The 16,656-nt window shown below is 34.3% G+C and overlaps 1 pseudogene; it reads left to right on the top strand.

The window, feature by feature from the left end:
- Window positions 1–1,968: 1,968 nt before the first annotated feature.
- LOC145946968 (uncharacterized) lies at window positions 1,969–4,108 on the top strand (annotated as a pseudogene).
- Window positions 4,109–16,656: the final 12,548 nt, after the last annotated feature.

Here is a 16,656-nt window from a genome sequence, read left to right as displayed (position 1 = left end):
CAACATGCCAACCGCATCCGAATTGATCTCATTGATATCTCGTGTATGTATATCCAGTGCTAGGATTTATTTGCAACTTTCGGCCACATTTTTTAACGTACGCCTACTGATCCCCTCTTACTCCTCGCGCCTTAGCAACGCGTCGCCGGACGCTCGTAACCAAGAAGCGCGATACGTAGTCTCAGTAACGTGCATATTAAAGGTGCCTTTTCATGCTGACGCTCGACGCTCATTTTTAGCGGCAAAAGACGTCACGTGACCAAAATTGACGAATTGGTATCTTTATTTTTGGTCACGTGACGTCTTTTGACGCTAAAAATGAGCGTCGAGCGTCAGCATGAAATAGCATCTTAAAAATGTAATAGCGCAATATATAATAATAGCAAAAATTCTCATTCGTTTTTTATTCAATATTTTATTTTGTATTAATAATAAAAATAATTATTATTCTACTATTAATACAAAATAAAATATTGATTAAAAAATTTTTTAATGAGAATTTTTGCTATTAAAATATTGCACTTACATTTTTGATATGCTCATTCTTGAAACAACGTATCGCGCTTCTTGGTTACGAGCGTCCGGCGACGCGTTGCTAAAGCGCGAGGAATAAGAGGGGATCAGTAGGCGTACGTTAAAAAATCTGGCCAAAAGTTGCAAATAAATCTCAGCACTGGTATATACATATAAATTTATTTATGTGCGTATGTTAATCATAAATTTATGTGCGTATCATAAATTTATTTCCATTTAAAGGTAGCGTGATAGCCAGAAGACTCGCGCTAACAATAAAGGCTCATTCAGACAGGACGCGTCAAGCGTCAAGCAGCGAGCAGCAACCAATAAGCGAGGCAATATTGTTTACGCCATTGCTAATATTACCTCGCTTATTGGTTGTTGAATGGTTGCAGCTCGCTGCTTGACGCTTGACGCGTCCTGTCTGAATGAGCCTTAAGAGTTTTACGCGCCAATTACAGGCGCTCGCGCCTGCGTAAATGACGCGCCGCGCGTCCGTCTCCTAGCGCGGTCATTTTGTTTTTCTCTGCGCTATAATTGATAACGTGAACCCGTACGGACGTATTTTTCTATTTCTTTTTTTATTTTTGATTATATTTAATTTTTAGAACACTGATAAAATATGATACAGAAATTGTGATATATGTATATGCATATATATGTGTTTTCTTTACACGAATTAATTCTTCTCATTATTTTGTGCATAAAAATATTGAGGTAAAAGATCATCAAAAAATAAATATTTAACGAGATACTTTATACTTTATATGAAATTATGTCAAATTAAAATAAAAAAATATCTCATAAACTATCCACTTTTTGGCCATTCTATCCTTATAACTTTTTATGCTAAATATTGCGAGAAATTGATTTATATAATAAAAATTAGGGTGGTTTTATTTAAAACAAAAATAATAATATTGAAATCTCACAACTGTGCTTATCACAGTTGTTCTTTTAGAAATCATAAAACTTTTATATGATGAAAATCTTGATTTTTAATTGTATACGCATATATATTTTCAATCATTTTATACTTTACGTTATTTTATTTTTATTCCACAGATCAGATTACTGAAGTAATTATATACAGGTGACGGAGGTGATTTTACAGGACAAGGTTTGTATAATTTGTTGCAGGTATTTTATTTATCTTATTCTTATTTATTGAATATAAATTATTGAATATATATTTATTTTCCGAAAGAATTTTAATAATTATTTTCTTTAATCACTTGCGAGAGCGGATATTGTGTTAATACATAATTTAATTCTTATTTCTTTCAGGATTTCGATTACATATTATTGAGTTTCCATTAGAAAGTTGACTAGAAAAACTTGTTTTTCGTTTTTTCGTTCAGGCTTTTCCACTTCAGACTTCATTTCTTCTTCCTCGAATCGTTATTTTTTTCGTTTTGTTAATTTTTTTTATTTATATTCTATTTCATCAATATGTGGCGTTTGGCGAACAGGCGCAGTCGCAAGCCTTATCATACACTATCTGCAGTCCATCGTCGTCGTTTGGAAAAATTAGAAAGAGCTGCACGTAATGAATACGAATGTTTACAGCAAAATTTAGATATTGCTAATAGTGCTAGTGCCGATATAGACTTTATCGAGGAAGGTCAAATTCTTGCGGAATGCAATCAAACTGAGGAAAATGAAATTTTCGTATCTTCTGATGCATCTAATGCTGATGATGCGCAATTTGCTTTCAATGAGGTCGATGAAGTATTAAGTTCTTCAGACGTTACTGAATCCATTTCAGATAATGATGTGGATATTGAGCCTCAAAATACTATTGATAATTTTCAAGAACGCCTTGCTGAAGTCTTCGTACGCAGTGATATGTCTCATATTCAAGTAAATGCTGTTTTAGAGGTTGTTCGAACACATCCTTGTTTATCCACATTGCCAAAGGATAGTAGAACGCTTTTAAAGACCCCACGGACTACACATCCCACACTTAACATTGCAGGAGGTGAATATCTCCATTTAGGATTTGAGACTGGAATTCTTTCTATTCTTCAACAAACCTCTCCAGAACTGATTCCACTTGACACTTTAATGATAGACTTTAGCACAGATGGTGCAACCTTAGATGGTCAGAACAAAATTCAAATATGGCCGATACAAATTAGGATTGCTAATATTTCTCGAAGTAAACCCGAAATCGTAGGCGTCTGGCGAGGTTCATCAAAACCAACTAATGCACAGGAGTTATTTCAATATTTTGTGGGTGAAGTTCGGGATGTATTAAATCATGGAGGAATTGTTTTTCATAATCAATTAAAACCGATCGAGTTGAGGTGTTTCATAGCTGATTCTCCTGCGCGGGCTTTTGTATTAGGTCATAAAGGCCATGGCAGCCTATTTCCGTGTTCGAAATGTTGGATTCGAGGAAATTGGCTTCGTCGTGGAGTAGTAGCTTATCGTGGTATTCGGCATAGGCTTCGTACAGACGAAGAGTACAGACAACACATTGATGGAGAACATCATACTGATTCTGACTCTGCTCTACTTACTTTGGGGATGGGGTTGGTAACTCAAACGGTCTTCGACTATATGCACACGGTTTGTCTTGGTGTCGTCCCAAAAATAAATAGTGCTTTTGTTGATGGAAAATATAATCGAAATTTAAAACTTTCAGCGAGATCATTTGAAATTATAACAACACGTCTACAGCAAATTAAGAATTATTGCCCTAAGGAGTTTTCGCGAAAACCCCAATTAATAAAAATATGGAGGGTTTAAGGCTACGGAAAATCGCCAACTTCTTCTATATACTGCCCCAGTTGTTTATTATGGACTCGTAAATTCTGCTGCATACAAACATTTTCTTCTATTACATTTCGCCATTCGAATTCTGATCAGTTCTTCCTTATCAGAAGATCGTCTTGATTTTGCATATACAGCATTAAACATTTTCGTAAATAGAGCAGAAGATATATATGGTCCAGAATTTCTTTCTTATATTACTCATTGTCTTTTACATCTTGTAGATGACGTGAGACGCTTTGGCTCATTAAATGAATTGTCCATGTTTCCTTATGAAAACAATATGATGTATTTCCGCAAAGTTTGCCGCAAGCCTAATCAACATTTACAGCAAATCGTAAATAGGCGGCTTGAAAAGTTGCAAGTTACACAAAACATTGTAAATGTGACTGAGAAAGTGATGCGTTTTAGTAGACCCTGGATTAGTCCAATAGTTTTTGATGCCCCGTCAGATAGTCGTCAGTTTCAGATTTTAGACACAGGAAAATTTCGCATATCGGTAAAAAATCAAGATAATACGATAATATTAAATAATTCAAAGATTTGTCTTGTTCAGAGCATCATTCTCTCGCATGAACATTATCAGTTGACGGTTAAAGAGTTTCGCAGAGTCGAAGATTTTTTCGATGTTGGTTTGCCATCGTCATCAGTAGGTGTCTTCCGTTGTTCTCTATTATCTAATAAAATCAATATAATAGATCTTGATGACGTGCAGGGTAAATGTTTTCGCATGCCTTACTGGCACACTGAAGGGCATACAGATCCTATAGTTGACGTTTGGGTAGTTGCAATCATCTTACATACCAGAGATTAAAATCTTCTGATCTTCATTAGGTAGGTTCATTCGATAGGTTCAAATTTTTGTTCAGATGAGTCAACGAGGACGAGGAAGAGAAAAAGAACCGGACAAGACTTGCAAAACGTTGCAATTGCTGAATGCGGACATTGCAAAATATCGAACATCCTATTCGAAATTACAACAAAAAAACATAAACATGACTACACAAAGACAGACAACACAACAACATTCAGCATCATCATCTCTGCATGCTCCATCATCATTCTCACAATCATATGAATATACACCCCCTTCATCAACACCATCACAACGCAAACAAACATCATCACACTCTCCTTCACCAGCCACGAAATCATTTACACAAAACATTAATCCACCATCAAAACTACCATCACAATGCAAACAAACATCATCACACTCTCCTTCACCAACCACAAAATTATTTACACAAAACATTAATCCACCATCAAAACTACCATCACAACGCAAACAAACATCATCACACTCTCCTTCACCAACCAGAAAATCATTCACACAAAACATTCATCCATCATCAAAACCACCATCACAATATAAAACACAAACATTACCAGGACCATCACCATCATTAGGACAACGCCTACCAGCCGGACATGAAGAAGAGTGGAAAAACAAGGAAACATCCCGTGATATAATAAAGTCTCTAAAGTAAGTTTCACAAAGATAATCGTCTATGTGCACTTGAATAAAGGCATCAATTTTATTTCAGAATCATCATGGCGCAACTACATCGTATGGAAGAGCGACAAATCTCCATTGAAAATAAAACTGAGTAAGTATTACAATTTTACTAAGGAATAACAAGCAATTCTTGGTATAAATTTTTTAATTCCATAATTTCATTTTTTTTCACAGTGAAAATACGAGAGCGATCTCAAGAATAATACGAGAATCTACAGTAAAAAAAACAGTCAAGCCACAGGGAATTTCCTTTAGAACTGTAGATGATTTCTTGGCCTTTGAAGAAGTTAACCAAGAAATTTATAATGATTTGGTAAGAATTTTTTCTAAATATGCTAGGAAGAATTAATATTTCTGTTCACCTAGAATATCTCCGCTATTTTTAAAGATAAAATATTGTAATATTAAGAATGTAAAGTATTGAGATAGCCATAATGTGTTAATAATAATTTTTAGTGCGTGGAGGTGCTTCGCAATGATTTCAAGAGGGAGAGGCTCACTTGCGCACAGTACAATTGCACACATTGCAATTGCACGCCGTGCTATTAGACACATAAAGTTGCGCACAATTCTTTTGCCCACAGTTCTTTTGCGCACAATTCTTTTACCCACTGTTCTTTTGCGCACCGTGCTGGTAGGAACCCCTACCGGGGTGGGTACAGGAGGGGGGGCCGAAGGCCCCCCTTGCACCCCCCGTGCGTGTGTGTGTGTGTGTGTGTGTGTGTGTGTGTGTGTGTGAATAGAGCATGTGTCGCGCATTTTCGTGTCCAATTGCACAGTGTGCAAACGAACGGTGCGCAAAAGAACTGTGGGCAAAAGAACTGTGCGCAACTTTATGTGTCTAATAGCACGGTGTGCAATTGCAACGTGTGCAATTGTACTGTGCGCAAATGAAGGCTTCTCTTTCAAGATCATCAAAATTTGTCAAAATGAATATCTCATAAACCATTATTAGATTATTCTAACAATTTTTTGCGCTGTATTATATTATGTGGAATTGATTTATATACAAAAATTATGTGGTGATTCTGTTTAAAAAAAGTTATGATAACTTTGAAATCATTGAAGCGCCTCCACTCAAAAAAAAGATTATTAGCATATGGCTTTCTCGATACCTTACAATTTTCTTAATTACAATATTTTCATATCTTTAAAAATAACGGAGATATTTCAAGTGAACAGAGTTACTGATCCACCTATTTATAATCAGTTTACTACAAAAATTTTGTTACAGGTGGGATACTTCGTTTACCTTGGACGAGCAAATCTTGTTGATTGCGCTGCAGAATATTTTCGCAGCGTATTTCCTGAAGATGAAGAAGTATCGCCACACCTTACATTAAATGGAAGAACCGGACCAGGGGGATGCAAATTGCGAGACAGTCGCTTCGCTCAAGCATGTCAAGGTTCGTAAAAAATACCTTAACTTTATATTCTACATTGAATACATAACGATAACTAAAGATGTTTCTTATGAATTTTTCCAGATGCCATAAACGCCAACAAGCATTTTCCCAATCCCAATAATTCTGAGTTTTATGAAGCCATGGAAAAGGCTTTGAAAAGCCTTAAGACCAGAAAATGGCGTTATAATAAGAAAAAACGAAGACAAACGAATCATGAAGAAAATGATGAGGAATTCCCACCAAATCGCCGCCAGCGAATAGACGACTCATCGGAAGAGGACACTGATGCAAGATTTGAAGATATCCAGGAAAAAGCAGATGACGCCAACGAAGAGGAGAGCCAACACACGGAGGAATCCGACATGGAAATTACCCAAGACATGGATGGAGCGGAAAACAACGACGTCGAGGACATAAATATAGCTGAGTACGCCGATGGAATTCAGAACGACCTGATGACCACAAATGATGACCAGATTCTGCAGATGAACGAAGATCTACAGGTGAATCTATTGCAGGACTCGGAAAATATGATGGAGGATAACGGTAAATAAAAAAATATAAAACAACTTTTATATAAACTTTTTTATACAACTTTTGAATGAAACATTTTTGATAGAAGGGTGGTTTTCGAAAAATAGCAATGCATTATTTAAAATGAGATACCTCTTGTATAATATAAAAAAAATAATTTTTGTTATTTTATTCTTAATAACAATAACAAATAAAAAATTACTAATTCTTATAATAAATCAAATTATTTCAGATGAATGCGGCGAAACTGACAAATTTCAGCTTTTTGGCAGTCCATCAGACTCTTGGTAAGTTTGTAATTGTGTTTTTTTATACTTTGGAGAAGCAGTAGCATTATTAAATTTGGATGTGCTTCACAGAGAACGGCGGGGTGGGGCCGTTCTCACAGCTCTAATTCATTTTTTTCTGTTTCAGGTAAATATAAAGTATGGAGGGGCAAATTATTTGGTTGTGCCTCACAGGAAAGGGCGGGGATGGGGCCCTTTCCCTTTCATAATTTTTTTTATAATTATATACATATAATATATATATGTATATATGGACGCAGTTATGCAATATGGAACCAATCACCAATTTTTTTCGATTTTGAGCTTTTTATTGCAAATTGTGTCTGAATGTATCAGGCACAATTTGCAATAAAAATCTCGAAATTGAAAAAATTGGGTGGTTGGTTCCATATTGCATAACTGCGTCCATATATTTATATTATAATATGTATATATTTATTACATATATTATTGATTTATTATATATATTATTATAATATATACATATATATATATATATATATATATATATATATATATTAACTAATATATTTATTACAAACAATAACATAATATCAATGTTATATATAATTTCCCATTCAATAATGTAATTATTATATGACATTATTATGTAACTTTGCAATTACATATATTATTGTTGAGTGTGAAAAATTATAAACATTGCTGCATTATGTTAATACTATTGCTTTGTGTTTATTGATATATGAAATTTCTAATTAAGTTTTATTAAAATAGTGTATTATTAATATATATATATATATATATATATATATATATCATTAATTATAATTATATAAATATTATATATTAATATGTATATTATATTATAAATTATACTATATATTATAAATTGTATTATATTATATTATATATTATGTGTATTATATTATTATATATATGTAACGTATGTATTATTATATATGTATATATTATGTGTGTTAAAATAATAATAATAAATCAATTTTTTATAATTTAATTAAAATTAAAAGAATAATTTCTGTAATATTATAAAATTTAAAAAAAAGCGACGGGATATGGAAAAAAGGGGGAGAGAAGCCGATACGAAAATGCATTTACGTTCTAGTATTGTACTGGTACGATGAGAGTACAACGTATGATCATAACCCTACATCAAGAGCACAGTGGCGTTACGGTAGCCGTACCGCGTACTAATACGTTGTACTGGTAACGTACGCCTACGGTACGCACGTACGTGATAGGTACGGTACTGATACACAGAGTACGACGTACGCTCACCGTATCAGTACTGTGGAAGTATTTTGTTATCTGGGGGGTGGTCGATGTCACGTGTTTTCGACAGTCGGTAAAAATTGCAGACTGAGCAAACAACTCCGGTCGGTACGTCGCCGATAACGAGGAGATGCTTAGCGCAAGTTAACCACTCAGATTGCACGCCAATAGGTAAACGCATACGGCAATCCGTACAGAGAGCGGCACTTGTTTCCCTATTAATAAAACCGATTATTCGTTGGCAATACGGGAGGTTATTTAGGGTTTCTTCAATAGTTTCTTCCTCGGAATCATCCTCGGGGAGGAGCAAAGTGGTGGGGATGTCCAAGTGTGACGGTATTATTGGACACATAGGAGTTAATTGTTTAAACTAATGTTAGTTAAAATAAATAATTGCCATGAGGTCGATTTGAATGTTCTAACACGTTCACGAAGTTTCTAGATATTCTGGAAAGATTTAGAATTTTCCAAAGGGTTGACTGTAGGATACCTACTGCAGTTTTATGACCCATAAACTGACCCTTGATAAAAAAAAAGGTTTCGCACGATTTCTCTTTTTGGGAGATGAGAAAATTTAAGACGCGCAGAGAATATTCTGGAAACCACGTGGTAAGCTAATATTTCTAAAATTGCAAGAGAATTTATTAGTTATTATTGTTAAGTGATTCAAAAATGCGTAGACGTAGTTTCCGAAATAGATTCTTGTATTTCGCGGGTTCCCGGGCAGAAGGGAGGCTCGTGTTGTAAAGAAATATCTTGAGCACCTACCTTATTTAATTTCCAAGGAATGGACAATGACTGGATGGCGATGATCCGGGGTACCCGCGTTGTAGAAAGTGTACAGGATGCCAGACCTTTCTGCAGATACCTTGTACGGCGTGGATCGTTGTCCGGGATGTCGTTCAATGGCACCTTGGAATTCTTGATTTCGATCGCGTGCAATTGCGTAGGCCACTCCCGTAATTTAACGTCCGCGTGATTATTATTATTATTATTAATGCTAAAAGGCACGGAGTCGCCGAACAATCTATCGTATTCCGCGTCGTTATGATAGTCGATTCCAATGAAATTAGAGAGACCACGTGTTGATTCAGTGCGATGTAGTCGTGCTGTTATACGCCGTAGTTGATTCTTTCTTCCTGCACGGCGTGTTTTAGGCATTATAAAATTTAAACATTCTGAACGTCGTAAACGTTGGCTGAGAGAAATACACATGTGTGGTGGAAAATTAATATTTTTAAGGAAGAATTGCAACGTATCGGCGCCAACGTTCGGCTGCTCGAATTTATAACCGGAGCGTTCTAGAATCCATAAAACTATGTTTCTCATTTTATGGACATTTTATCATTAGGATATTATGGAAAAGGAATGGAGATTTTAGGGCCGATGTTGCGACGAACATGTCGAAACATTATTTATATAGGTGCAAATGCAAAGCGTTGACATTCAGCAGCTTTGTCCCTTGCGGAAAATCGGTCGTAAACGAGAGTGAAACATCTTCCTTAATATTTTTAAGGAAGAATTGCGACGTATCGGCGCCAACGTTCGGCTGCTCGAATTTTTATAAACAGATAGCGCTCGATTTTATTATTATGACATTCCTTTGCGATAATTTTGAGGGGGATAGGGCTGAAGCTTGCGGAGAGCGGGTCTGTATCCACGATGTTCATCACAAAGTCTCGAACTATCACCGAGCTAAGTGTGGTGACTGAAAGTACAATTATTGTTAATTGTTGTAATTAATTTATTCATTTTAGTTGTAATTTATTCTGACTTTCTTTTCTGAATATGTCTCTTTTGTCAATTTTACCCAATATTTTTATTTTATAATTTTTTATCTGCCAAAGAAAATAATGTCGGAGGCGATATTCAAGTTCGCGATCAAATGTCTGCGTAAATATATTAAGATCAAGCCAAAGAAAAATTTTGTCTTCAATCCGTACAACATATACGTATGAGGGACTTTTGATGGTTTACTTTATGTCAAGTGGTGTCATTGAAGAGCGCTTAAAACATATGCTTTTTTTAAATAGATTCTGCAAACATTATTTACTATTAGGTGATATTAATTTGCATAAATACTTCCAAAGACACATCGATGGTTCCTTTAAAGTAAATAATTTTGATGCATTTTTGCATTAAGTGATGGAAATAATAATCGTAAAAGATTCAAAATTTGTACGCCACATTGTATAAAATCACATGTAAAGATATGTATCAAATTAAAATCTTGTAACATTGAAAAATTTATCAAATTGTAATAGCAAGAACAATAAAAAAATGAGATATATTTTTAAGCGAAATGAGGATTCGAAACTTGATACATCTTAAAATATGTCACTGAATAATTTTTCAATAATGAATCTTTAATAAAGGCCAGGCAAACCTCAAGTTACCTAATTTTGACTCTTTTTATATATGTAGGTTAATTTTAATAAAGTCATTTGGCATGAATTCTAAATTAATATATAGATTTAGATACACGTATAAAAATTGTAAATAAAACTATTTAAAGAAATAAAATAGATTTATTTAAAGAAATAAAATAGAAGTCATTTATTTAGAAATGAGTAAGAATGTTACCAACATTTCGTATGATATTTTTGATTCTAGAATTGTGTCGCCCAGAATCGAACTATGCGTTTTATTCGAAAAAATTGTTTTCAAAAATCTCTTTCCTGATGTTACGTCCGGCGGACTCCACGATTCTTTTCTTTCCCACGACCAAGGCGAAGTTTGTTGTTAGGTAAATAAAAAAGGAAGAAAAGAGATAATAGTAATCTAAGCGGCACGTATATAATAAAACGAAAACGTGCCCAGCAAAACGGACAGCTGCAGATATCGTGAGCGACCGATAAATATTACAAAATCGGTAAATAAAAAAGACCAGGCGGAAAGATGCCGAAAGCGGATTCTTGCCGACATCCTCGCGAATAATAAGTTAAAATCACAAATCGGGAAAACACTACGACGGCGAGAACGCGCCGAAAGCAAATCCTTCCCTGGTAAGGTTAGGGGAAAACAAATAATGAAAACGAAAGTGTGCGAAATAAGATAGCACACCTGCGGGTATTCTCGCGAGGAAGCGGCGAGAAATATAAACATTAAAAAGATGCCACACGCATCGCCTCTCAACAAACAAGCTCTAAGCCGCACGTGAGCGCAATAAAGCGAGAACCCGCCGATAAAAGCGGCACTAACGAACGCCAAATATCGCGATATAGGAAAAACTAACAACAAACACCGCCGCCGATATCGAAATCTCGAGACATCCCCGTTTTTGGAAAGCGAGCTCCGATTCGCAGACGCCTGCACTAAACTTTTGATTCGTCGATCCTTGCAACGCTCCCCATAGAAAGGGAAAGTAAAAATATTAAAAACGCGATTATGAATTTCTATTCGCAGGATTTTGTCAAAAGCGGAACGGAGGGCAAAAACCTGGATATAAACTCGAACTTCTCTGCGGAGCGACACTTATCGTTCTTCGTCGAACAACTACAATTTTCCTTGGGTTTTCACCGCAACACTTAGTGCGCGAAAGAATTCTCAGTGTGAATTCTCAGTGAGAAACTCAGTGAAATTCCGGCATAATATCAATCGGATATACCAGCCAGACCTAGAGGCCCATTGATCCTGAAGCAGGCCGATCTTGCAAACATTCTACGCACGCTATAAGTAGTAAGTAAGCCCTAGAACTTTCGTAACCATATCTCTGTATTCGAAGAGAATAATTCTCGGACCTTTTAAAGAATAATCGTTTATTTCTCAAAACATAATTATTTATTTCTTTCAAATAAACATTTATTTCTTATCTTTATACTAGTAGATATAGTATGCCGGTTCTAACTCAGGTCCTCTGAGGGGGGTGCGGGGCGCGGGGGGTTCTCCGTTGCGAGGGGTATGACGTCACGCGGGGCGGGGGTATCTCGGTGGCGCGGGGGCTGACGTCACGCGGGTGGAGGGGGATGTTTCGACAAAGGAGGGGGAGTTTTCTGAGTGCAATATTTGTAGATGGTATCTTTACGACTTTTTTATGAGGGTTCTTAGACATTTTCCCCAAAAAGGTATAGAACAAGCGCCGATGATTGACAATTTTGTACCCTCGTTAATATAATTTTATTATGGAAGCGCCGATGTCCGGCTGCTCGAACTTGTCAACGGAGCGTTCTAGAGTCCATTAAAACTATGTTTTTCATTTTATGGACATTTTATCATTAGGAAAGGAATGAAGATTTTAGGGCCGACGCTGCGACGAACATGTCAAACGTTATTTATAGGGGTGCAAATGTAAAAGCGTTGACGTTCGGCAGCTTTGTATCCTCGCGGAAAATCTCCCATAAAAACGAGAGCGAAACATTTTTTCTTAATATTTTTTAAGGAAGAATGCAACGTATCGGCGCCAACGTTCGGCAGTTTTGTACCCTCGCAGAAAATCGGTCGTAAACGAGAGCGAAACATCTTCCTTAATATTTTTAAGGAAGAATTGCGATAATTTTGAGAGGAATGGGGGTTGAAACTTATGGAGAGAGTCTGTCTCCGCGTCAAAAAGTTTTTAGCATTCGTATAGCACAGATCAGAGTAAAAGAAATGGATGAAAATATTATTATGATTGAGGATAGTGATAATGACATAGAAATTATAGATGTGGAAGATAGTGATGTTGATGTAGATATTATAGATATTGCAGAAGATAGTGATAGAGAAGAAAATGACATAGTGAGTGAATCAACAGACTCCGATTATAGTAGCGAGCACGGCGGGGACTTGGATATAATTGAACAATTATTGGGGTTGCCTGTAATCAGCAACATAAATGTTGTAATGAGGGTGTGCGCTATATATTCATATATATCTGAAGATTATATTAAATTATGCACTGCTTGTGTAGTACGAAATGTGGAACTATTTGTAAACATTTGTGCCATATGCGTGCATTGTACCACTTCTTATGAAGTGATTATAGAAGAGTGGTGCAGCGATTGTCACGCTCCGCTGCATCTGATATTCACGCGGAACATGTGTCCACTTTGTAATCATTGTAAGTATCCGTTTTATATTTATAATAAATTAAAAAATTTGAAAAAAACAAAAGTAAAATTCACTGTTTCTATTTTCAGTATAAGACGCAGCCTCCACTCTACTACCTCATCAGTCATCGCTGCAGTCACTGTAACCACCTCCATCGCCCGACCACCTCACAGCTGCCGTTGCCGCTAGCATTTTTTTTTTAATTTTATATTTTATATTAATTTTTATTCATATATTTTCATTTTTATTTTATATTTTCTTTTATCCATTCAATTTCATACTTAAATCTTTGATATAAGTAATAAGTAAAATTTCTGTTTTTAAAAATATTCCATATTAAACGATGTAATTATGCTATGCAATTTTCTCTTATAATTTTATATTTCAAACTTTATTTGATAAGCTTTAAATATATTTTTAAAATAAATTTAGAGAATTCTAGAACTTTTCGGGGGGCACTCAGAACTCTAATAATTTTATATTGTAGAAAAACCTACCCCCCCCCCTCTCTCTCTAACCCTGATTTTGCACAGTCTCTTATCGACTGGTTCAAAGCCGATGATGAGATGTTTCACCTTGCGCCCTACCACGAATTCGATGCCGAAGGTGTGCTCAGTGTCGTTGTAGCTGTAATAGATGTATTTGAGGTTTTGAAAAAACTGCCTTTTCATCTTATCCAGCTTGTTCGTTATTTTAATCTTTTCAATGCCAGGTTTAAATTGTTTTGACTATACAGATGATAATATCAGTCTTAAAAATATAGAGATGATTCTGTGATTTTTATTTTCAGATCAGATAATAATCTGCAAAATTAATACACATTTATATTTAACTGAGTAGCTATTTTTTAAATATTTAAAATAATAAGACAAATAAATTTTTTATAAAACATAAATTTTTATTTATTTGGCGCAACTTTCTGATATCATAATTATTTTATAGAATTTTTTAACTGACATCTTGTTGGCGTCCTTTCTTTACCTTTATTTAAAAAAGTGGGTTTTTTTATGGATTATAATTTTCCCCGATAGGAAAATGTCCCAAATATTGTACAATAATAGTATCACAGAAAGGAAAGAATTTCACAATGATTGCATTAACCCTCAGGAACCTGACCAGAGTCTAAAAATATCTGCACATTTTTAAAACTCATGCTCTTTTTGAAGGCGCAAAAGGGAAGAATCCGGACCGAGGGAAAAAAAGTTTGAAGATTCTAGTATTAGCCTGCGAGAGTCAGGCTGGTCGAAGCAGCCGTGAGAATGTGAAAATGTATCATAGAGACTAAAAAGTACCTGGTGAGGTAACGGCATCAGAAATAGCGATATTTGTGAAAATACAAAGTATAAGTAATTCTTACAAAAACAGTGTATTTGTGCAATATATGTATATATATATTTTATATATTTTTATATATGTATATCTTATATATCTTTATGTATCTTTATATTGCACAAATATATTATTTTTATAGGATTTACTTATATTTTGTATTTTCACAAATATTGCGTACTTTTAGTATAATGGAAAGTTGGGTCAAACCGGGTACCTCTATTTCTTCGTGATAAGTATTGTCATTTGTGGCCAATTCGTGTTATTAATTATAAATTGACGCCATTATTTTTCTGAAATGAACGGTGTTCACGTATACACAATACTTCTTTTTTGAGAGAAGTTTAAAGATTTCGAAACAAAAAAGATCGATATCGGAGCAACAATCAAGTCGTCGTGGACTTTTTCTATACAAAACATCTATTATAGTGTAGATCGCATTAGTTTACATTATTTCTTTTACTTTGGAATATACAGCCGCCGTGTTTATTATTTTCTTCGTGTTGGGGCAAAACCGGCTATCTACGTGTGGCGCAAAATCGGGTACAAAAAATATGAGATTAAAAGATTAAATAATGAAAATAGCAAGAAGATATTTTATCTTTAGAAGAAAAAAAAGATGTTGCCCGTATCTTTTGCAATAATTTGTACTCAACATCAAAGGCTAGATACAGTGCATTACATGCCAAGGGTAAGTTCACGAGTTTTGCAGTTATGCAGAGCAAGAAATTTGTTTCTTTTTGTAATTTTTGTTTATAGAATACACACAGAGAATTATTTCTTAGAATTTACTATGAAAATCATGGTAATCGTGGGACAATATGGTGTGAAATAAATTTTAAAAATATATTTGATTAATTTTACCATACTTTTAGTAAATTCTACTATACTTTTAGTAAAATTAATCAAACATATTTTATATTTTATTGTGATAAATATTATTATTTTTTATTGTGATAAATATTAATGAGAGAAATTCTTTTAAAATTCTTTCCATACCATACCATATACGTCCCGCACGATTACTATGATTTTCAGGGTAAATTCCAAAAGAAAATTCTCTATGTGCGTTTTTGTATTGTATTATGATTTAAATAAGTCAAGATTTTGTAATTACACGGTGATTTACACGCTTTTAAATGAGTACCCGGTTTTACCCTATCGGTAGGGCAAAACCGGGTATCTTGACAACTTCGAAAAATCTTGTTGTCCTTGTAAGCAAACATTTTTTTTCAGCAACTAGCCTTATTTTCTCATAGTTTAAGGTTTCCCAGATAGCACAAGTGATCTTTTTGAATTCGAAAAGGATACACTTTTCCTAATTCTTTAAGAATTCACGTAATCTGTTCGAAATGAGTTCAAAAAGAATTCAATATTCAAATTCGTTATGAATTCACATAATTTAGTCAAAATGAGTTTAAAAAGAATTTAAAATTCAAATTCGTTATGAATTCACATAATTTAGTCGAAATTAGTTTAAAAAGTATTCAAAATTCACATTCGTTATGAATTCACATAATTTAATCGAAATGAATTCCTGGAGAGCACGTAACACTGAACTTTTTTAAATTAATCTTCCTGACAAAGCGAAACAATGTTTTATAAGATATCTTTTGACTTTAATAAAGAAAGAAACAAAAAATATCTCTTCGTCATTTTTGATATCTTTTTGTAAAGCATAAAAAGACAAATATATTAAAATCAATTAAAATCGCAGTTATATATTTTATATATATATTTATGTTAAATCTCAAAACTCAATAATATATATATATTAATGAAAAAATAAAAATTGATTTTTCGTGTGCTTATTAATTTTCCCGCTCATATAGTCTCTGTTATTAATGGTTAAGTAGCCATCTTTGATTCCTTTCAAGCTGCGTATGTTGCGAGATGACAAATGGTATAAGCCAGAGAACCGCAGCTAAAATCCAGGTAATCTCTTCTTTTTAATATTTAATTACATAAAATCTTACATACAAAAAGTCAAAAAAATAATTGTGTGTAT

The sequence above is a fragment of the Prenolepis imparis genome, unplaced genomic scaffold, assembly GCF_030444845.1.
Source record: "Prenolepis imparis isolate NDT839.2.m4 unplaced genomic scaffold, iyPreImpa1.0 SCAF_33, whole genome shotgun sequence".
Taxonomy (NCBI): domain Eukaryota; kingdom Metazoa; phylum Arthropoda; class Insecta; order Hymenoptera; family Formicidae; genus Prenolepis; species Prenolepis imparis.
Note: the sequence above shows the minus strand (reverse complement) of the source record. Positions and strands in the feature narration are given on the sequence as shown.